The sequence below is a fragment of the Puma concolor genome, chromosome C1 (genome assembly GCF_028749965.1).
Source record: "Puma concolor isolate L17-30 chromosome C1, mPumCon1.1.hap2, whole genome shotgun sequence".
NCBI lineage: Eukaryota > Metazoa > Chordata > Mammalia > Carnivora > Felidae > Puma > Puma concolor.
The window spans coordinates 56,755,119-56,780,081 of NC_141674.1; the positions used below are offsets into that span (position 1 = coordinate 56,755,119).

Sequence of the window (24,963 nt, forward strand, 5' to 3'; positions counted from 1 at the left end):
TACTCTTACTAAATGATTTATGGTTCTCTGAATTCATCAGATTCTGTGTCTTCACACATGTTGTTTACCCAACTGACATTTAGTTTCCTTAAAAATCCAGCTAAAGGGTCTGCTATATTGAGTAGAAAGGTAGTCATACCTTTCTTAAAACAGAGACCATGTTACCTGCCTTATTAACATCTGTGAAAACAAAAAGAGAGGGGTGCTTGGGTGGCTCCGTTGGTTGAGCATCTGACTTCTGCTCCGGTCATGATCTGACAGTTTGTGAGTTTGAGACCCACATTGGGCTCACTGCTGTCAGTGCAGAGCCTGCTTCAGATTCTCTATCCCCCCCCCCTCTGCCCCTCCCCCGCTTGTGCTCCCTCTCTCTCTCTCAAAAAATAAATAAAAAACACATTAAAAAATAAAAAAATAAATAAAAATAAAACAAAAAGAGGAAAAAAAAACCTTTCTGGGTAATCCTAACATGTTTGTGAAATAATTTCCCATCCACAATATTAGAATACTTTGTTTGGTTTTGTTGATTAGGTCATTTAAATGGATTGATTTCATCCAACCATCTTATTGTTGGATGATGATGAAGTTCACCACTCTTCTCTTTTCTTTGTCTCTAAAATGACAAAAATTTAATTTTTTAAGTGTTCTGAAGCCACCCCAAGCATATTTCATGGATCTTCTTTGCCCTGAAAATTAAATACGTGTTCAGAGTACACATGTTTGTGGGTGTTCCAGTTGGTGCTTCTTTCTGTCCCCTGACACTTTGACTCATTTGGTCCAATCTTTCAGGAGATGCTGCATCCCGGGAAGTACAGTCCTTCAGAGTCTGTTTCACGTGCTTCTCTTGAAGGGCATAAATGGGACTAGAGATTGTATCCAGTGGCAAATCATGAACATCCCTGGCTACCTCTGGTAGCACCCAGTAACTTTTCCCTGTCTGTCATTCCATCCCTACCGTCTTTCTCAATCTCCTCCTAATCTTCCTCTCCATCCACCTGCTCTGTCACTCTGCAGCTCTCTCTGCTCTTACTCTAAATAACCACCCAGTCAGCTTTTGTATTTTTGACACCTCCCCCATTCTGGGGACTCCATTACATGAACTCTAAGTATTAGTCTGGCGATATGAGAGCAGGGAGAGAGGGGACCAAGTGGACAGAACCAGGTCACTTATGCTGTAATAGTTTAGTCCCACTGCAGTGACAATTTTTTGGTAGGATGGGGTCCCTACTTCCACTTGTAATTATGATTTTAGTGGTGTGAGGAACCTTAGGTCAGATAGTCTACCTTTCTCATTATGTAGGTGAGGAAACAATGGATGCCCAAATACATATGACTTGCCCATGGTTACTCCACTTGTGAATGCCATAGTTAAGCCAGACCTTCTGACTCAGGGGTCAGGGTATCATCTTAGTAATGCTTAGTAATGACCATATTCCAGAGTTATTCGGTGCTGTTTAAACTCTTCACTTATTGAAATAAGTCATACAGAGAAGGACAGATGCCATATGTTTTCACTCTTATGTGGATCCTGAGAAACTTAACAGAAGACCGTGGGGGAGGGGAAGGAAAAAAAAAGTTAGAGAAGGAGAGAGCCAAACCATAAGAGACTCTTAAAAACTGAGAACAAACTGAGGGTTGATGGGGGATGGGAGGGAGGGAGCGTGGGTGATGGGCATTGAGGAGGGCACCTGTTGGGATGAGCACTGGGTGTTGTATGGAAACCAATTTGACAATAAATTTCATATTAAAAAAAATAAACTCTTTGCTTAGTACTAAGCACAGTGCCTCTTGAAAGATATGTGTTCGGTGAATGTGGGAACAAACATAAAGAGATGCAATTTAACTATTACAATTAAAGTAGAGGATCCTTCTCCCAACCACACTATGACTGAAGAACCAGAGGGAGTAGCAAAATAAATTTGGTCTGCCAGTCTGCTTGTGCTGTTTTAGTTATGATATTTTGTTATAGATTACTTAGGGGTCTAGTATTCTATTTTAATGATATCATGAACCTTTAAAATGAAGGCCAACACATCCCACCCACCCCAAATGGCTTTTTGAGTTTTTATTAGCTATGTTTTATAATAGTAATAAAAATAGTAACAAGAATACTAATAGCTATCATTACTGATTGCATTCTATGTGCCAGCCCCCACTAAACACTTATATTCTTTCACTTAATTTAATGTTCAAATAACTCTGTGAGATACCAGTATATATATTATACATATACATATATATACACATTATGTATAATATATATATACACACAATATATATATGCATTATATATACATACATATATATACACTATATTATATATATATTATATGTATACTATATATAATATAATCTTATAGATTAAGAAATGGAGGCTCAGAGGAACAAGATAATTTATTGTCATTTGGCAAATAGTAGAGTCAAAGTGTAAACCCAAGCCATCTGGTCTCCAAGAACCTATGCTTTTACTCACTGCCATATAAAGCAGAAGGTGACAACTCCTACCTCATCCTGCATTGTCCTATATATAGCTCATTCTTTCCTTCAAGTAACTTTTAGAACTATGCACTGGTACCAGTGATAAGAATACAAAGTTGAAAAAAACGCTTTTCTACCTTCAAGGAGACTATACTCTAGCAGGGAAAACAGACAAGCAAATTAACAATTGCAAATCCACAATTGTGCTGCAAGAAACCATTTTCCTAGAGGTGTAAATGTGATACCTGGGGTGCCATCGGTGCCATCGGGGGCATCAAAACCAGCAAGAGTAGGGATGGTCAGGGAATGCTTGCAGGACCAGCAGGGTATTGAGCTGAAAGTTTAAGCAGGAACAGATGTCATTTAGAGAAACAATATGTGTGAGGATGTGGAACATGATGAACTCAAGGAGTGGTGAGTAATTCTGGTAATTACTGGAGTAATTCTGGAGGGAGGGGACCATGTGGGGCTCGGCAGAGAGGTTATCTGCAGCCAGGTCTTACAGGGCGTTTGGACCATGTTGAGTGGTTTGGAATTGATCCTCAGTGCCATGAGAAGTCACTGCTGAGTTTTTATCACTGAAATTATGTAGTCAGAGATGGTTTGGGGCATGTACTTGTATTGGGTGGGGTGTGGAGGATAGAAAGGCAAGGTGGGCATTGGATGGGAGCATGAGAGATTGTGGCAGGGTGCTAGAGGGGAAGCTGCTGTATACAATCCAGGTACAAAGGGAGGAGAGCAGACAGGCCCCTTGAAGGGAAAATTGGAAAGGAGGAAATGGGTTCCCAAGATTTACAGCAGATCTTCAGCTCCCTGGGGACTCAGTAGATGTCCCTTGTTTGCTCCCTTGACGTTTGACTCTACCCCTTGCTCAGGGAGAATTTGCTACATGTGCTGGCTGTTGGAAAAGAAGGAAAAGGTCAAATGTGAAATGAATCACAAAGAACTGTGATGAAGAAAGAGAATCAACCAAGGGACCTGAGGGAGGTCAAGAAGGAAAAGATGTTACACCTTAAGTCTTGTATCCCCTTTCCTCTGCCTTCTCTCTTACTCTTTCTCTGCCTCTGCCTCTGTGACTTTAGCACACAGTGCCTTATGGCTAAGAATCCTAGGAGGGTGCAGAACTGAAACTACAGCACAGATTAACTTTAGAATATGGTCATTACTAAACTTAGGGGCCTTTCCTAAAAGAACTGCTTCGTGGCTCAAACACACTGCGTTGGGGGAGGGCTGCATTCAGGGAACCTCAGTGTTTGCTTCTACAATATTCCTTGAAAAAACCTAAGAACTGCTTAAGAATAGTATCTATGTTTTTCCATTGATATGTTGCTATGAGTTTGAACCCAGGCCTGTAAAGTTGCTGGGATGCTAATGACCTTTTGTTTATAATAGATCTAAAAGAAGATTCTCAAATTATGCAATCCTCATTGCCAAAAAGCTTTTGGGTGGCCTTTTGAGCAAAATGAAGAAAAATAGCACATAAATTCACATCCATTTTCCAATGTAAATGGCCATTTTATTAAAAAAGGAGTCTATAACAGGGCAATCATAATTTAAATTAATGAGTCCTCAAATAATACTTATTATTGCCAATTATTTTTCATATAATATAAAATCTCTGGGTTCATAAATAACATTCTTTCCCTATTCAGGAAAAGCCGTGCTCAGCAATGTGTTATTCATGACTTAATTATTCTATAGATGCTTCATTCATATGCATGCAGATATATCTGGCAGCATTGCATTTTAATGAAGATGCTGAAAGGCAGCAGGCTATAATTTTTAACAGAGAATTCTGTCAGGGTTGAACAATAGCAGCTCCTGGAGAGGACTAGGAAATAGCATAGCCCAGAAAGAAAATTAAAAACCTATTTAAATATTTTAATTATAATCTTCATTAGTGAAATTTTGAAATCCTTTTGCACATCCAGAGTGTCTGTAGTTTAGAAGCTGTTTTTGCTGGAGGAGAGTAATTTTGAGGAAGGGGAATATTTTCAAAGTTCCATGGGTTGAAGTACGACCCCTACTGAGGGAGCAGGGGAATAGGCCTCTGTTCCTGTGCCCTGCACTTCCTAACCTGACTTCTTTTTATTGAAGTAGTGAGGTCAAAATGACCGATTAGGTCAACCTTGCAAGGTAAAATGAGAGCAAGAAGAGAGGGAAGGTTCATTTCAGATTTTTTTTTTTTGTATGTGTGTGCTGCATGCACACATATGAGGTGTAGGATTTTAGCACTGGCTGGACACACCTCACATATCTATCCCGTGACACTCCAGAAAGCTCAGCTTGACTAGAAACAATAAAGAACAATTTTGACTGCAGAGATTGCCTCAATTCTGTTATGGGAGAAATTTCAGAGAAATGACAGAATTGTCAAAAGCACATGAAATCAGCTAAGTAAATTGTGAAACAGGTCATAATTATACTTTTTCGGTTATAGAAATCTGTCTCTACTATGCTTAGGTATTTGAGGACAACTGGGAATTTGCAAGTGCCGTGGCATTTTGGGTATTTGGGAAGGTGTGGCATTTTCTGGAAGGGGATGTATAAGCAGTCCATGCACTACCTTGGGTTTCCTCCTACTTGGTTGAAACGGCTCTTGTTCTCTTCACCAGTGTTGTTTGCGTCTTTAAATCCAATGCACACTTTACTGTGTTCCTCTAAGTCTGCCTCTCAGTAGAATTGAACACAGATGGCAACTTCCTGTCTTCAAATACACTTCCCTGGTGACTCCTGAGACGCGATACACGTGTGCTTTCAGACTTCTTGTCTTTTCCTTCCTTGTTTAGTTTTTTTTAATGTTGACCTTCCTTTGATAAACAGAATTGTGTGTACTTGAATTTTCAATCTTTTCCTGTATTTTAAATCTTTGAGGGGCGCCTGGGTGGCGCAGTCGGTTAAGCGTCCGACTTCAGCCAGGTCACGATCTCGCGGTCCGTGAGTTCGAGCCCCGCGTCGGGCTCTGGGCTGATGGCTCAGAGCCTGGAGCCTGTTTCCGATTCTGTGTCTTCCTCTCTCTCTGCCCCTCCCCCGTTCATGCTCTGTCTCTCTCTGTCCCAAAAATAAATAAATGTTGAAAAAAAAAATTAAAAAAAAAAAAAAATAAATAAATCTTTGAGTAAGGAATTCCTTAACCCACGTTCATGAAGTACTTCTAAAATTTGTTATAAACATGTAAGGGCTTCTATTTGCTGGTCATATTTTAAGTAGAGATCCGGTCTTTTTTTTTTTTTTCCTGTGTGTCTGACCATTTGTCCTAGAATTACTCATTGAATAGACCTCCCCCTCCTTCATCAATGATCTGCGAAGTCAGCTCTGTCATATATCAAAATTTATACAATTTTATTCAAAATTTATAAAACTATAGATCTGTGTATTAGTTAGGTAACAAATTACCACAAATGTTTTGGTGTAAAACAACACAATTTATTACCTCACAGTTCTATGGAGCAGAAGTCCAGCTCAGCTGGGTTTTCCTAAATGTCGAAAGTGTTGTCTGGGCCAGGCCCTTATCTGAAGGTTCGCGAGAATAATCTGCTTTCAAGCTTATTCAGATAGTTGGCAGAATTCAATTCTTTGAGGCTATAGCATTAATGTCCTCATTTCTTTGGCTATGAACCTGGTCCACTCTTAGCAACTCAAGGCCACCCATAGTCTTTGGCATGTGACCCTCCATGTTCAAAGCCAGCAGAGGCATGTCAATTTCTCATTATGTTTCTAATCTCTGAGTTCATTTTCTTCAGCCAGCCAGAGAAAATTCTCTGCTTTTAAAGGGCTCATTTGATTTGATTATATTTGTTCACATCTTCTCCATCTTTCTATATAACATAATCATATATGAGGGATATTTCATCATATTTGACCTCATTCAAAGTGAAGGATATTACATAAGGGCGAGGATCATCGGGAGTCATTCTTGGAATTCTGCCTACCACAATCTGTGAGCTTTCTAACCTGTACCATTGGTTTGTCCTTGTGGCAATATCCACACTATCTAATCAAGTTCTATCAAGAATCCTTTTGGGGTGCCTGAATGGCTCAGTCAGTTAAGCTTCTGGCGTCGGCTCAGGTCATGACCTCATGGTTCGTGGGTTTGAGCCCCACCATTGGGCTCTGTGCTAACAGCTCAGAGCCTGGAGCCTGTTTCAGTTTCTGTGTCTCCCCCTCTCTCTCTCCCCTCCCCCACTCACACTTTGTCTCTCTCTCTCTCTCCCCAAAATAAATAAAACATTAAAAAAAATTTAAAAAAAGAATCCCTCTAGCATTTTAACTGGAATTGCATTGGATCTATATAGTTTTATCTTATTTATTTATTTATTTATTTATTTATTTATTTATTTATTTAGTAGCCTTCACACCCAGCATGGAGCCCAATGCAGGGCTTGAACTCACGATCCTGAGAGCGACCTGAGCTGAGGTTGAGTTGAACACTTAACCGACAAAGCCAATAAGGCACCCCAGTTTTATCTTTCAGATATTGATTTTTAATTTAAAATATCATATGCCTCCTCATTCATAATTTTGTCCATAAACTTTGCGTATCTTTTCTTTGTTCACATGTCATAATGAAATGTTACAATGACCCCTGACCCAAAGCCAAATTTTTGACTTGAAGTGCGACTTCTAGAATGGTTGAGTGAGGAAGTCAATCATTTTATTCTCCCCAAAAAGCAAATATAAAACCAGACAAAACTGTCAAAAACAACCATTTTAGGATTTTGAAAATTGACCAAAGGCATCCATCTAGTTGAGAAGTATTTATTCAAGAAAAACCCCTAAACATCAGTAAGAATGGTGGGAGTCGTGGCATTTTATCCTGGGGCTTCTGCCATTCTACGCTCCAGCTCTGCTGTTCAGTGATTTTACTGGGGGCATGGCAAGCTGTGAGGACTGACAGCCTCTTCCTCAGAGGGGACTGGCTCGCTTTGGAGTGGAACACAGATACCCAAGGGTATTGTCATAAATGATAGGAAAATTCAGGAATAATAGCAAACAATTTAAGAAGGACAATATTGCAGCTAGCCTGAGGTCACAATACTGCTTGGATAAGCACTAGACTGACAGACCAGCCAGAAAATTCAAAGGGAAATCCAGAGATTGAGATAGTGATAGTGGGCCTTCATAAGTGTTCACTTAGCCATGGTGATTTGGAAGACTGTATGCATGCTCCAGGATATACTCACACAGAGGAAAGATCAGATAGGGCCTTGGCTATCTACTTGCCTCTGATGAATGGGAAGCCTTGAGTATGTGGGAAGAATAAGCTAGAGCAGACCTGTAAACTGCCTGAACTTTGATTACACTCCTTAAATACACACAGCCCCATTGGCAAAGAGTGGAAGCCTTACAAGATGTTAATGCATAACCTCTAATCAATCACTGGCTGACCATTCAGCTGTGCTGACCCCTAGGGAGCCAGGCTTAAAAAATAAAACAAAAATACTTTAAAAAAAAAAAAAAAAAGAGCAAACATCGATTGCTGCACACTATTGGGAAGACAGACTCTACAGAGTTAATCCTGGCAAGTCATTAAACAAAAAAATCAGCAACAACAACTACCCCTGGAGGGCATAAGAATCCAGAGTTGCTACCATATATTATGTAGAATTTCCAATTTAAAAAAATATATGCAAAAAAAGAGCAAAATCAACAAATATAAACCCAGGAAAGTGTGCCCATACACAGGAAGAAAAATGAATGGGTTCAGGACATGCCACCCCAAAATATGCCAACTTGGCATTTTGATTATTTTGAATTAAAGGCACTTAAAAATAGCAGGTGCAAGAAAGGCAGTCTGATTCCCCCTTTTCCTCATGACAGCAGAAGTTGAAGGACCATGGGAGAGCTGCCGTCCCTATGCCAGGAGGAAAGAAACATCCTTATCACCAGAAGTGGAAGTCAGGGTCACGAGAATTCTGTACAAGCCCACCTTGTTAAAATAACTCTTATCTTCTTTTAGTCTCCTTATTTATTTTACTTTTCCACAATTGCCATTCTTGTTCAACCCAGTATATAAGTATTTAGGTTTTGCTACTTCTCTGGGTCTTCTTTTCCTTGTGAAGGTGCCCATGTCATATAAGCTAACATTAAATAAATTTGTATGGTTTTCTACTGTTAATTGGTCATATGTAAATTTAATTCTTAGGCAGGCCTACCCAGAAACCTTAAGAGGGTAGAGATAAAGCTTTTGCCTCCCCAACAGTTTCTGGAGATGAGAATGGGATTGTACTGGCTGGGACACTGTTCACTGCAGGGACTGCAGCTGACAGAGCCCGGGACATTGACAAAGTCTGCAGCAGGTAAAGAGTTCTTACATGTCAGTCTCCCAGATCTCTGCCTGTACGTTCCAGTTAGATGAGAGTGGGAAGAGTCTCCTCTTGTCCTTTTCTCTTTCCAAGTTCACATTGGCAGGGGAAAACATTCGTGTAAGCTAGTTCTTGGGGTATAGCAACTCCAGTACTTTCCAAATACTCTTGTTTTTGATTGATTTCCTTCCTCCCAGAGATGGTCATTGTTTTTCTTTGTTTCTGTCTTTTGTGTCACTTGTCATAAGGAGGAGAATTATAGGGTAAAATACAAACATAGGTCCAAGAAGCCTGTTGTTTGAGCTGGCCTCATAGACTGCTAAGTTTATAGTTCTCATCAAGTCAGTATCTGTTTGGACAAACTTTGCTGTGGGTCACAAACTAATAACCCAACAACTGGCTGATCTTCTCCTTTCATCTTATTTTATGTCCTGAGATCTTAGCTTGTGACTACTGAGAATATCCTCTTTGGTCTCTGCCAGTGTTGGTGGGGGGCGGTTAGGGCACAGGTGGTGGGGTTTTTATCAGGTGGCCAGCCAACAGGCTGGAAACCTAAGACGAGAAGTGACAAGCAGCATTCTCTGTCTAACCATGCCAGTTCTCAGGGGAACTGGTCTTAATAAAAGGCCCCAGTCACCTTAACCTTCATTGCCTTGTTAGTGTGAGGGAAGTCCCATCCAAGTATTGCCTATCCTGTGTCACAAATGAGTAGGTCTGGGACTGGGGCAATTTCATGTTCTTATGGGACATTGGAGACACGGTTTTCACAAACACTTATTATCATTTGTGACAATGAAGATCTTTGCTTACTTAGGGTCACTCTGGAAGTGAACTTTTTGGATTGTGGGGCTGCATCTTACATCCATGCTTGGAAAGTGACCTCTGGATCTTTCCATAAAAAGGCTTATTGGATTGAGTGACTACTGAAATAAATATAACATTGAAGATCCTACTTGTCAATGGGCAGATAATGGATTGTTTGAATTGGAGAAACTTCTATATTTGAAAAAATTTTAGAGAGCTCTCATACTAAACAAACGTCTTATCAGTACTTCTGGGAAGATCAGATTAAAAAGAGGACACAACTGGGGCACCTGGGTGGCTTAGTCCATTAAGTGTCCAACTTTGGCTCAGGTCATGATCTGGCGGTTCATGGGCTGGAACCCTGCACTGACAGTTCAGAGCCTGCTTGGGATATTCTTTCCCTCCTCACCCCCTCTCTGCCTCCTCCCCGCTTGCACTTTCTCTCTCTTTTTCAAAATAATAAATAAATACACTTAAAAAAATAGTGGACACAATGGCATGTAATGGCTAGCCTTATCAAGCTTAAAACAAAAATTTTAATCCATACCCACTTAAATCTTCCTTCTCCACCCACTTATATTCCCTGTACCCCCAACTTCTTGTCCCTGACCCTTCAGATGATCTACTGAATCTCTGAGTCCCTCCCTCAAACCCTTCTTCTCAAAATCTGACCTTATCTCCTTAGCAAATTCTGTTAACTCTCAAAACTCCTTCAACTTGCCCTCAAAATCTCTTAAACACCTATCTTGCCTTTCCCTGCAAGATATACAGAGAGCACTCTGGCCTGATCTCCAGGCCTGGAATATACAGGTTACTTATGTAAATGCTGACAGCCAGGAAATAAATTTGCCATAATTTACACCTCCTCCTACTACCCCCGGCTCAGTAAAACAAACTCAGTCAACTCTAGGGCTTTCTATGCAGTGCCCCACCCTGTGGGTGTATCCTGGACCCCTCCCACAGAGAATCCATGTACCTTGGACAGCAGGTCCAAAGAATTCCAAAGTATGCTGTTTTGCCTCTAATTCCAGAAGATCCTACCAAACTTAAATTTTTAATTAAAAAAAATTTTTTTTTAAAGTTTATTTATTTATTTTGAGAGACAGAGACAGCATGAGTCGGGGAGGGCGGGGAGAGAGAGAGAATTCCAAGCAGGCTCCTCACTGCCAGTGCAGAACCCAATGCGGGACTTCAGCCCATGAACCGCAAGATCATGACCTGAGCCAAAATCAAGAATCAGATGCATAACTGACTGAACCACTCAGGCATCCCTAATTTTTTTTAGATTTATTTATTTTGAGACCGAGAGAGAGGGAGAGAGCGCACACACTTGAGAGCAAGAGTGGGGGAGGGGCAGAGAAAGAGGGAGAGAGAGAATCTGAAGCAGGCTCTACACTGCCAGTGCAGAGCCTGAAGTGGGGCTCAAACTCATGTACTTGTGAGATCATGACCTGAGCCAAAATCAGGAGTTAGACACTTAAACAACAGAGCCACCCAGGTGCCCTGATCCTGCCACATTTAGAGATGAGTTAGAAAGATGTGTGGCCTTTCACACCTCCATTCAGGGGACCTTGACTGGCTATTCAGGGTTATTCTTCCCACCCATGGTTACATGGTAGTTGTGAGATAGGCTAGATGGTCCCAGGAAGAAAATCACCCCCAACAGAGGAAACAGGTAGCCAGAACTTCTCCCAGACCCTCCTGCAAGTGGCTCATCCAGGCCAATAGTCAGAGCTTGATAGTGTGGATAATAGAGGTCTTTTCCTCTAAGGTAGTTGGTTTTAAAGTTGAAAGATGCACTCAAAAGGAAGGGGAACATCCTAAGACCTTTGTGGTACACTTTCTACAAACATTACATTAAACCCTGAAACACCAGAATATAGAAATCTTTGAATTTCTGCCTTAGTCTCTCTGATATAAAGAGACAAACCCAAAATAGTGTCACTGGCTGGGCAGGTATCAGTATTATTATTGATATAGCTACATAAGTCTTTGAAAATGGCTTATAGGAAAATAAGACAAAAATATTAAAATCAACAGTCATTGCTGTGCATATTGAGTCTTTACAAGAGCAAAAATGATGACTCTAAGAGTAACTCAGAGTCCACTCATTTTTCTCATCAATCACAGGGCCTTCCCTATTTGCCTCCAGACTTCTGCAGATATTGTGAAAAACTAGGGCCTCAGAAAAACAATTATCCTGAACTTAAGTAAAAGGAAGCTCAGACAATTTCCCTAAACACTAGCACCCTCAGAAGGTCCATTTTTCTCTGCCTGTAGGATGATACCCCACTAATTGATGAGATAAACTAATTCTCAGTCACACCTCAGAACCTACTATTAAATTTAAAATTGAGGATTGGAAGCTGTATATTGTTTTTAAAGTTTATTTATTTATTTTGACAGAGAGAGTATGCGTGAGAGCACTGGTACGGGCAGAGAGAGAGAGGGATAGAAAGAATCCCAAGCAGGCTCCTCACTGTCAGGTCACAGAGCCCAATGTGGGGCTCGATCCCACAAACCACGAGATCATGGCCTGAGCTGAGATCAAGAGTTGGATATTCAACCTACTGAGCCACTCAGGCACCCCTGGAAACTGTACTTCTTAAGTAACACCGGTGCAGTTCTCTCTACCACTCACTCAGGATTATCGCTGTCATCTCTGATTCTATTTAAGCTGCTGGAGTGTCTGGACAATATATTCCATTACCCATATCTCAGGCCACCCCAATATCCTTAGTCCCTCTTAATACCCCTCATGCCTTTCTTATTTCTGAATCCTCACCAGTGATCTTTTAGTTAGGGAGGTGGTGTGTAACTTAATGCCACCATACAATGCTGTAAGGAAGGCATTTTTATTTCCATGCCCTTGGACTAAACCTCAAGCTTGCTACTTTCCTTAATGAAAACCTGTCTCAAATTAAAATCCTCTGAAGAAGATGCTACCTTAAAATTTGCACCACTACTCTCTGGGCCTCACATGCAAATGAGACTGGATTGCACTGAGTGAGTGTAGATCCTGTGCAAGTTTCCTGGAAAAAGAACAAATTTTTCCTATTAGTAGCCCAGTATACCCCTCAGGAGAGGCAGAATTAGGAATTGAACCTATAATAGACTTTTTTTTTATAGCAGGGTGTTCTTATCTTTACTTCCTCACCCTGTAACATCCTAATCTTGCCAAAAAAAAGGGGGGGATTTTATTCAAATGGGAATGAAATCTGTCCATTTGTACAAGATCTAAGGGTATAAACTCCTTTGTAATTCCTCGCCACCCGTAGTTTCTAATCCAGCTACCATTCTTACCTTGATTCCTGCTGACGCAGCCTGGTTTACAGTAATTGATGTCTGCTGAGCCCTCTTTTCAATTCCATTGCATTCTGATTTGCAATTTCTCTTTGCATTTATTTTTAGAGGGAGACAGTTGACATGGAGACTCACATCCCTGAGGGATATTTTGAGTCTCCCTCAATATTCTTCCAAGTCCTTAAAGCCAACTTAGATTCTGTAGCCTTTACCTGAGGCTCCACACTTGTTCAGTATGTTGATGACCTTTTACTCTGTAACTAAACTGCACACAGTGCTCTTATAGATTCTCTCATTCTCCTAAAGGCACTAAAAGCAGCCATAAAGCCTCCCAGAGTCTAAACTTCAATGGGTACAAACAACTGTGACCTACTTAGGACATGGGATATCTCAGGCACTCAAAAGCTAACTCCAAAATGCCTTGACTCAATTTTGTCCATTCCTCTCCCTAAAAAAATGCAACCACATATATTTCTAGGGGCAGCGGGCTATTGTTACCAATGGATTCTTAACTTTGTTGCTTTTGCTAAACTCCTGCATGCTCTCCCCACCATACCACCTCAAAGCCCATTTCCTGGGGCTCCCCCACTCCCTGCAGAGGCATTAATTTTTTTCGAAGCTCTGAAATGAACATTGTCACACCCCCAGATCTCAACTTACCTAATTTTGACAAACCTTTTCAGCTATATTGCCATGAAAATAATGGGATTGCTATAGAACCACCTTTTACCTTTCAGATATGTCCTAAAGCATATTTCTCATATCGGTTGGACCCTGTAGCAGCAGGCATGGTCCTGTACCTGTGTGTGGTATCTGTGGTAGCTGCGACAGCTGCCCTAATTGACGAGGCCAGTACTCTTATATTAGGCTCCCCTGTTCACTTCTATGCTTCCCATGCTGTGTCTGCTCTCTCACAAGTGCATAAGACACAGCATCTCTACATGGCCACAGACCACCTATGAACAAGCCCTACTAACAGTCTTTCCATCATCTTACATCGTTGTAACACTTTAAATCTGACTATTCTATTGCTCCCTGAAGATTCCATGTGACTGCCTTGTGACTATAGAATTGGTCCCAAAGCCACCAGAAAGCTTCTTAGATGCCCCTTTAGACAACCCAGACTTACTTCCATTTTGCGGTGACTCTTGTCAATGACATTTCTGGGGAAACATAATGACTGGTTATGCCTTAGGTTCCCCACATGAAACACAAGGCATACTCTTTGCCCACTGTAAAATCAGACTGAATTGCTAAACTTACAGATCTTACTAAAGCTTGCACACTGATGAAAGGAAAAACTACTATTTACATTGACTCCAGACATGCTTTTGGAGTCAGCCATGCTGTTGGCACAATGTAGAAACCTCACAGATTGTTAACCTCTGTTGGTAGTCCTATTGCCAATGGGCATATGATTGGTCCTACTATAGGCTATATACCTCCCTACTAAAATTGTTCATTGTCCACCTCATACTAAGGAGACCAATACCGTATCTCTAGGAAATAATAGGGCTGACAAAGGTGCTAAACATACAGCCTGAAATAGACCCCCTATTTTATCACTACCCAATTTATAAACTTGCCTTATCTTTGATTGATATTATTGATTATCAAATGTCCCCAAGTCTGACAAAGACAATGAATACAAAAGCGTGCCCAGTAATTAACCAGATTATACATTGTGCTAAGCGAACTTCTGTGGTCCTTTTTCTTTTGACCTTTCGGCTTGCACTTGTCTCCCATCAATGGGGACATATGTGCAGATGGGGATAGTAATGGAATTAAAAGATAATTGGTTCTGTTCTGGCATCCACACAATTTCTGACCAAATTATTTCCCAGTGTACTGCTTGTAAATGTCACCAAAGTTTTAGAAGAAACCAACTTGCTTTAGGAAGTCTTCCAAGGCCCACATTGCCCCTTGCAGTACTCCAAATGGATTTTACAGATTTGCCTCCAGCTTTAGGCCATTCCCACTGCATGGTACTTGTCTATGTGTTTAGTGGATGGACCGAATGCTATTGAACTAGATGTGCTGATGCCACAACAGTAGTAAAGAAATTAATAACTTAGATTTTTCCTTGTTTTGGCATTATTTTATGGATTGAATCAGATCAAAGAACTCATTTGACAGCAGAAACACGTTGCTGCTTGCAAAACCTCTGAGGTACTCATTTCGTACCTCAATCATAGGACAAGTGGAACATAAAACTCAAGACGTAAAAAGGATTTTAGGAAAAGTCTGTCAAGAAAATGGACTTAAATATTATCTCTTACCCTTATAAAAATCTAGAATACTCCAAATAGGGGACATGGTTTATCCCCTTTTGAAAAGTAAAGTTCGGTTGCCCTATGCCTACTGGCATCTCCAAACCTTCCATTCCCAGACTGAGTGAACATTATGGGGACTTTAGTGAGCAATGTGAGATTATGATTAGCTATATACAAGAATTAGTTAGGATACTTGGAACAGATCATCGATAGGTAAAAAAAAAAAAAAAAAAAAAAAAAAAAAAAAAAAAAAAAAAAGTCACAACCTCCAAACATCCCTTACCATCCGTTTCCACCGGGAAGGTGGAAAGAACAAGGTTTTTAGAAGATAGTACACACTGCCATCTCACTGAGAATGACCTTATCAAGTAAAGTAACCATTTACACTGCCATCAAAACAAAAGAAAAATCCTCCTGAATTCCTATAAGCTATGCCAAACTAAACCCAGATCAGCACTCCCAAGACAATTGGAAGACCATTCCTACAGGTAACCTTACAGTAAGGATTTCTAGGATCAATTCCCAAGCCCAAGAAGCATATGATATCATGAAGTAAACAGCTTTTCCCAAGAACATGGATTAGAAACTATACTTTCATCTATTTTCTCCTTCTACTAAGTCTCCTAGTCTACAAAAACAAAAAATAAAACAAAGTAAAACAACACTGTTACTTTAAGTGAAGCCTCCTCTTTCTTTGACCATTTACTTAAAGGCTTACTAAAGATTGCTTATCTCAGTCTTATTCTCCCTCTGATCCTCCACTATGGCCTTTTTCTCAAATTGTGTCTTGCTCTTATTAACCCTTACTGTGTTTTTCAACAGGTCAAGCATAGACCTGACATTCCCTTACTCTGGTTTTCCAAACACTGGCCACATTAACTAACTAGTCTGGCTATTGGTCATGTCAACCTCTAGATCATGCGAAAGAACCTGAAATGAGTTTTGTTCCTGCCCATATGAACTACCTCTGGCAAATGGATATATGACAGGGTATGGTATCCACATCCACGAAAACAATATCACTTTGTTTCCCCTTCTGCTAATCGGACATGAGAAAACATTTAAAAATTCTCAAGGACTGTTCTTTGCTCAGGTAAAGTCATTAGAAGGGAATTTTTCCCTCTGTGTTGAAAACAGGAATGGTGCTGGATCCTTCCTAGGTGACATACCAAGGCAATATTACAGTAAAACTCTGGTTTGGCTCCCTAGGTGACGTCTTCAAGCCTCACAAAGGTCATAGATGGCCCTGGCACTGACTCTTATAGTACAAACTCATGTCAAATCACTAGATGTTACAGCTAGCTCACAGGCCACCCTTATGCAGTCTGGGTTGGCTTAGTTGCTCCCCTAATTATGCTCCCCAACACCCAAGATTACATATGGCTAGACCAGAATTATGGACTAGGTCACGGTATTTTAGCCAGGTAACAAAACCAAGTCTCATAACTGCCAAACCTGAACTATAAGTCTTCTATATCAGATACTTCACAATCTATTCTGTTCCTATGGATGGATATAAATGCATGGAAAATGGGAGGTATCAGATGACAGATGACAAAACACACCAAACACCAACCTGATGCATCAAAAATTTCATTCCGATCTTATTTGATGAGGTATATGAAGGATTCAAAAATGGGCAGGACAATATGGACTTGGATACCTGATGCCTTCTGTCACCAGGTGCTCTACTTCAAATGTAAGCCAAATCGCAAACTTGGGCACCTTTGTTTATAAAGTACTGCCGCATAAACATACTAAGTGTACTAGGCACAATGTCCTAGAAGACCCACAATTCTAAATTCTTTTCAGCATCGAGACCCCTTTTCCCAGGCTTTGGTAGTGCTGAGCTGGAAAAGGCAGTTTGTAATCTTTCCATAATAATAGAAACGGAGTTCAAACTTCAATGTGCAAACATTGGAAGCACTTCAAATGGAAGTTAATAGTCTAGCCTCTGTTTTATTCCACAAATGTGCCCTGGACACACTGATGGCCCAGTTAGGAGGAGCTGGTGCAATTACTGGTGGGGAACGCTGTTCTTGTGTAAATCACATGGGAAAATAGTGTCTAATCTGCACCTTTAAAAATTTTTGTTCAACGTTTATTTATTTTTTTGGGACAGAGAGAGACAGAGCATGAACGGGGGAGGGGCAGAGAGAGAGGGAGACACAGATTCGGAAACAGGCTCCAGGCTCTGAGCCATCAGCCCAGAGCCTGACGCGGGGCTCGAGCTCACGGACCGCTTGATCGTGACCTGGCTGAAGTCGGACGCTTAACCGACTGCGCCACCCAGGCGCCCCTAATCTGCACCTTTAAAGGACAAGATAAACACTCTCCATCAGATGTATGAGGCTCAACTATTTTTTTTTTTTAATTGGATTGGACTATTCCCAAGGATGGGAGACTGGTTTAATGGAATATGGAGAAATGTGCTTAGATTTTTTTCTTTTCTGCTTATTCATTCTTGTTCCAATCTATGTTCTACTCTTCCTTTAAAGATTCCTTGCCAGTCAGTTACTAACTCATTTCTTCTCTGCACAGTCAACAGCTCAGCTTTTAATATGTGAAACTTTGGGGAATTTCTCAGATGGGGGAAATAAAGGGTTTAGGACATGCCACCCCAAAAGAAGTTGTCTTGGCATATTGATTATTTTTGAGTTAAAGGAACTTAAAAAATAGTGTAAGAAGGGAACTCTGTTTTCCCTTTTTCCTTCTGGAAGCAGAAAGTAGAGCTGCCTTCCCTATATCAGGAGGAAAGAAACATCCTTGTCACCAGAAGTGGGAGTCAAGACCAGGAGAATCCTCTACAAAGCAACCTTGTTAAAATAACTCTCAATATTCCTTTGTTCTCGTCATTTATTTTAATTGCTTTTCCACAATTGCCACTCTTCATTCAATGCAGTCAGTATATAAGCATTTAGGTTTTATCACTGCTTTGCGTTTTTATTTCACTATGTAGTCTCCCTTGTCATGTAAAACTAATATTAAATAAATTTGTATTTCTCTTGTTAATGTGTGTTATATCAATTTAATTCTCAGGCCCAACTGGAGACTCTAAGAGAGTAGAGGTAAAATTTTTTGTTTCTCCTACAAAAGCAGTCAATAGAAACTTTCTCTGAGGGGGCCATATATTGAACTTAGCAGAGGAAGACTTCAAAGCAATTATTATGAGCATGTTTAAAGGAACCAGTACCTTAAAAAATAAAGAGAAATATAATAGTGATTAATCAAATAGAGGATATCAATAAAGAAATACAGATTATTTAAACAATCAAACAAATTCTGGAATTGAAAAGTACAATAATTGAAATGAAAATTTCACTAAAGGGGCTCAATAACAAATTTCAGCTGGCAGAATAAAATTAATCAGTGAAAGTGAAGATACATCAAGAATTATGAGAAATTACAGAAAGAAAAATGAACAGAGTCTCAGAGACCTGAGGAGTACCAGCAAGTGATCCAACATAAGTGTTTCAGAAGTAGAGGAGAGAAAGAGGAAGAAAAATATTTAAGAAATAATGCTAGAAAATAACAAATATATATATAATATATACATATTATATAGATGTATATAGTAAAAGACATCTGTATTACTTCGCTCAAGCTGCTGTAATAAAATACCCTTTACCGAACAGCTTAAACAACAGATACTTATTTCTCACAGTTTTGGAGAATAAGTCCAAGATCAAGGTACTTGCAGATTTGAGTTCCTGATGAGAACCTTCTTCCTGGCTTACAGATGGCTGCTTGTCCTCACATGGCAGAGAGAAAGCATTCTGGTCTCTTTTCCTCTTCTTATAAGGGTATGAATCCCAATATGGAGGCCCTTCCTCATGACCTCATTTAAACCTAATTACCTTACAGAGGCCCCACCTCTAAATACCATCATAGTGAGGATTAGAGCTTCAACATATGAACATTAGGGGGACACAAACATTTAGTTCATAACAGCATCCTACAAATGAATTTAAGTGGTGCACTAGAAAATATTAAATACAATAAAAGCAATAAAAGAAGAACAGAAATACAAAAAATGCATGATATAAATCCGAATAAAATTTCAACAAATATGTTGAAAGTAAAAGCATTTGACAAACATATATTGGAAACTGACAACACCTGTTGCTGGTAAGGATGCGATAGGAACTCTCATTTATTGCTGGTGGGTACATAGAAACGGACTCATTGGAAGACAGTTTGGCAGTTTCTTATAAAGCTAAACATAATCTTATCTTATGAGCCAGCAATGTGCTCCTAGATATTTATCCAACTGATCTGAAGCCTTATATCACAAAAAACCTGCACATGAATGTTTATAGTAGCTGTATTTACAATGGCCAAAAGCTGAAAACAACCAAAATGTCCTTTAATAGGTGAATAGGTAAACTGTGGAGTGAAATATTATTCAGTGATAAAAAGACATGAAGCCATAAAATGGCATGATAAATTTTAAATGCATATACTAAGTGAAATAAACCATTTTTAAAAGGCTGCATACTCTATGATTCTAATATATGACAATCTGGAAAAGAGAAAACTAGAGACAGTAAAAAAGATCAGAGTTGACAGGGGATAGGAGTGCAGGGGAAGTCCCAGTAGATGAAGTACAGGAAATTTTTTAGGGTGTTGAAAGAATTTTGTGTGATAATATAATTGTGGATATAGGACACTATGCATTTGTCAAAACTTTAGAGCCAAGAGAGTGAACTTCAATTATGCAAATATTAAAAAATCATTTAGGAGGTAGAGGAATCCGAGGATTGAATCCAGTATGTGACAACACTGTCTCTGTTGTATGTCTTAAAAATGTGTAAAACAACCTCACTGAAGGGGCTTGGGTAAGAGGTGCTGACCTAAGTAACTTTGGAAATGAATGAAGTCTATAAATAGTGACAAAAGAAACTATGCGTATGCACTGTCACTAGTTGATAAAGTTATTTCCCATGGGCATACAGCTTAACAATTCTGATACTGCTATTCTGGAATTGAACAGGTAAGTAAACTGATGTCATGATGGGAGTCAGCTGTTAGGTGATGTCTCACTGTTACAATGATAAGTCATGTCCACAGTATGTATCCTTGATAAACAAAAGGAGAGGGCTAGAAGGATTCAAGTGGAAATGGACTAGAGTTTGAGACATTAGTATGAACTCATGTTAGGCTTAATATCAATATAGATGTTTATATACAGAGATGTGTATGTGTGCAGGTTAGTACATACATGTATATTTCCTTGCTCTGTCATCTGAGCAGGCCAGTAGCAATTAGCACACTTAGTGCCCAGATTTTGGTTTCTAATGACATTTACCAATAAAAGGAACCAGGGCTTCTTGGAGAACTAGTTGATTCTAGGACTAGGACAGGAAATATACAAAATGAGCCTGGATCATCCTACAGTGTCAGAAAGTAAGGAAGTGTTCAAAAGCAAGCTAACAAACAGACACCCACAGTGTTGGACATACATCTGAGGGACACAGGAACTAAATGAAAGAACTCTCAGTGGCCAAAGCTGGAATAATTTAAGCAACAAAATTTGTAATATACTATTGGGCCATAATCCAAATTATAAAATGGGTATCCATGAGTCCATACTGATACAAATAAGTGATTGAATAAATATTAACTGGGGTGAAGAGACAGACCTCCCATGCAGAAGAATTCCAAGTTTGGGCTGTATATAGTGACTTTCTTACAAAGAGTACGGTATGAAAAGGAAGGAAAAATGAGTGACTTTACAGGAGAGACACCTGACAAACACTTACCTCAGTCAGCTAAGCAAGCTCAACATCAACAGTTATAAGTCATATTGATAGTATATATACTTGATAAGATGTGATGAAAATGGCGCTTTACCTTTGTGGTTTTCCTCTCAAATGTATAACCCCAGTCTAATCACAAGGAAAACATAATAATGGAGGGACATTACACAAAGTACCTGGCCAGGATGCCTCAGATATGTTAAAGTCATCAAAAACAAGGAAAGTCTGAGAAACTCTCATGTCAAGGGGAGAATGAGTAGACATGATAAGCAAATGGAATGTGGCCTCCTGGATGGGATCCTGAATCAGAAAAGGACAAAGAAAAACTGAGGAAATCTGATTAAAGAATGGACTTTAATTAATAATAGTGTATCAGTATTAGTTTATTAATTTTAATAAATGTACCATACCAATGTAAGATGTTAATAATAGGGGAAAATTAATGTGAGTTGTGTGGAAACTCTGTATTTTACAATTTTTGTAAATTTTCTGGAAATCTAGAACTTTAAAAAATATATTTAAAAAATGTATATATATATATATGTGTGTGTGTATATATATATATATATATATATATATATATATATATATATATACCTGTGTACCTGTGTGTGTATGTATCATGAAAGCAGTAACCATAAAAACGTTATAGTGGCATGGGATACCTGGGTGGCTCAGTTGGTTAAGCATATGACTATTTTAGCACAAGTCCTGATCTCGCAGTTTGTGAGTTCAAGACCCACGTTGGGCTCTGCACAGACATTGTGGACCCTGCTTGGGATTCTCTCTCCCTATCTCTCTGCTCCTCCCCTGCTCTCTCTCTCACTCTCTCTCAAAATAAATAAATACTTAAAAAAATTAAAAAAAAATAAAATACATATATTTTTTAAAAAAGTTATAGTAGCTCTAATAATGTCAAGTAAAATAGAATTTAAGGCAAAAATATAATAGATAAAATGTGATATGTCCATAATGCCCATATAATGAAATATTATTCAGCAATAAAACGGTATGAACTATTGATACCCACTACAACATGGATGAACCTCAAAAACATTATGCTGATTGGAAAAAGCCAGATGCAAAAGATCTATTGTTATAGATTCCATTTATACCAAATGACCAGAAAAGGCAAACCTATAGAGACAGCAAGTAGATTAGTGGTTGCCTCAAGCTGGAAGTGGAAAAGTGGTTTGGCTGCAAATAGGCATGAGGGATCTTTTTGGGGTGATGGAAATGTTCTAAAATGGGATTGTGGCGATGACTCTAAGTTTAATTTTACTGAAGATCATTGAACAGTACGTTTAATCTGAGGCAAATTTTAGGGGGGGCAGTGAAACTTCTGATGTGTAAATTATGTGTCAATAAAGCTGCTTAAAACATAAAAAAATTAAATTTAGATAAGTTAATGATTAACAAGCAGATTAATATCAATATTGGCCATTTCTATGGCCTATAAGAATGCACATGATAGCCCTGGCACAGAAGCAGGCCAAGGAGTCAATTTAATCATAGGTCATGCTGCATTATGCTTAGGCAAGGTGCTGGCTTTGTTTAGTTTTGCCTTTAAAATGTTGTAATGAAATTTTGCCCTACTTTCTAAGAACTTAAATTACACTTCTTTTTTCTTTTTTCTTTGTAGTTGGAGAATTTGTGGCACATTGACTGAACAAAACACAGTCTTGTTCTTATGACTCCTTGCCAGTGTGATGTGGAATTACACTCTCCTGAGGACATGGTCAGCACTTAAAGGCCCTTCCTTCTCAATGTCCAGAGAAAGCTGTTTCCAAGCTCTTCCTCACCAGCCATGGTGGCCTCCTGGTCTTTGCTGGGAATCTGGGAGGCAGACACAATAGCTAGACAACCTCAAGGATGGCTAGAATTCTGTTCCTTCTGGCTTACCAAAGGGCAAACCCAGGGTCAGTAGGTCCTTCCCAGTGTTGGATGGTCACTTTCAACCAGCCCACAGATACACTGTGGAAGCAAACCTCAAGAGCAGCAAAGCCTGTACAAAGAGGTAATTCATACACAAGGGTAGTTCTGTGGTAGTTGGTAGACCCCCAGTGGGACATGTAAGTTCATAACCAGCCTGAATTGAGTTATGAGAAAGTTAAAATCATCACCATCATCATTAGTGATACAAAGATGGTAGGAAAGAAGAGAGCTGTTCTGAGTTATTCTTGTTTCCCAGCATTTTGTGAGGTGTCCTATCTCTAGGCCTTTGTATATACTTCTCTCTCCTGTCATGTCTCTCTTCCACCTAGGAAAATCTTTTAACACTGTCAAGATTCAACTCAAATGTTCTTTCTTCCAAGAAGCTTTCTTTGACTCCCTTCACTTTAGTGAAGGAGGTACACTCTCCTTTGTATGCCTTGGGGCTTGGTGCCTGTCCTGGTTTTTGTCTCCCTCTATTATACTCTAATTGATACTCTATTATATCATGTACCTTCCTGTTCTCAGCCTTAGATGAAGAGTATCTTGAGGAGCTCAGTTGAACTGTTGATTCATCTCTACATCCCAGGACATAGTACAGTGACCGGCATGGAGAAGGAGAAGTGGCTCATAATAAATATTCCATTAATGAGCAAGGAATGAGTAAAAGAAGAATGAAGAGAGACCAGCTTCCAGAGGAAACTTTGAAGTTTCCTCTCACCCTATTCCTGTATCCCCCAGTTGGCCTGGGTTGCCACACCCTTTGTGGGATCTGTGCTATTTCTAGCCCATTTTTCAAAAACATTTTTATTATAGGTTGAAACATGCAACTTTGAAAATTGTCTTTCAAGTTCATGGCCTTCAACCCTAGAATTAGGTTGCAAATATGTGTCTTTGGTTGCTAGTAATGAAAAAAAGATTGAATGGGGAGAACTTTCCATGGGAAGGACATATAATAATGTTACAAAGAGCAGTCTTTATAACATTGCAAGGGAATATCATATTTTTTTCCAAATGCTTTACAAGGATGTTGGGGAAGAGGATGACCTTAGGCCTCACCAATTCTTTCTCTATGGTTCTACGTATTGACTTGCAAAGAGGCCACACTGCATTGCTCTTCGCCAAGATAAGCATTTAGAAATGCATTTATTCATGTCCTACCTCCCATATTTGTGAAACAAACTCATTTCATACTTCCTTCTTATCTCTGAGCAATGAATTTACTGAGATAAACAGATACATAGCATGTCCTGAAACCTCCCACAATGCACCTCTTTCACAAACTTGATCTCCCTTTCTTCTAACATACAAACCTCTTCTAGAAATATACTTGTTCCACTGTTAGTGTTCCCTGGAAAGCAGTCCTACCTCAAATTCAACACACACCCAGATATTTTTGGAAAATTTTTGTTGTCTTGTACCTGATTAGGTTTGGTAGTATTGAAGGGTGTTAAAATTTAGCCTCCCTTAGTGCATCAATTCAGGATAAATCCACATTTCGTGCTCTCACATAAAAACTTAATGCAGTGTAGACCCTTGTGTGTGTGACTGTTTCTTCCATGACCTTGAAGGTAGAGAGTGGGTCTAGTTCCCTTCCTGATACCCATGGCCTAATTCTGGGCCTGACATCGAAAAGGTACTTGATAAAATGTGACTTTTAACTTTGAGCCCTTAGAAGCACAACATGACTGTGTTTAGCACCTGAAGGGCCAGTGTTAGCAGAAGGATGAAAAATTGGGGATGTTTGGGCAGCATTTGAGAATTAATGGTGGCCAGGAAGATCTCTTAAATGAGGAAAGGCAAGGAAGCTAGTGGAAGACAGTTAAATGGGGCAGAGGAACTCGAAAAGGGGAATAGACAAAGAACCACTGTCAGGCTGGGCTCTTCCTCCTTACCTGTCCTCAGCTCCAGGACCCATTGAACTTCTTTGGGTTTTTCTTTGTAGTCCCACCTGCTCCAATTCTGACCAGGAGAGTTGCAGTTCAGGATGAGTAATTGTAAACAGGTGGAGAACAGTAACTGAATGTAAAGTTTAGGAATTTATTTAGTCAAGAATTTTGAAGTTATGTTAAAATGTCAGGCTGCACTATAATATTTCACTGCTCAAGGAGT

General features: G+C 39.6%; 1 long non-coding RNA gene across 1 annotated transcript in view; it reads left to right on the top strand.

Moving 5' to 3' along the window:
• Positions 1 to 24,382, top strand: part of LOC147578092 (uncharacterized) — a 42,531-nt gene extending 18,149 nt beyond the window's left edge. The window contains exon 2 of the long non-coding RNA XR_015254782.1: positions 22,562 to 24,382. This is a non-coding gene — a long non-coding RNA (uncharacterized LOC147578092). The remainder of the gene's footprint in view (positions 1 to 22,561) is intronic.
• The last annotated feature ends 581 nt before the right edge of the window (positions 24,383 to 24,963 follow it).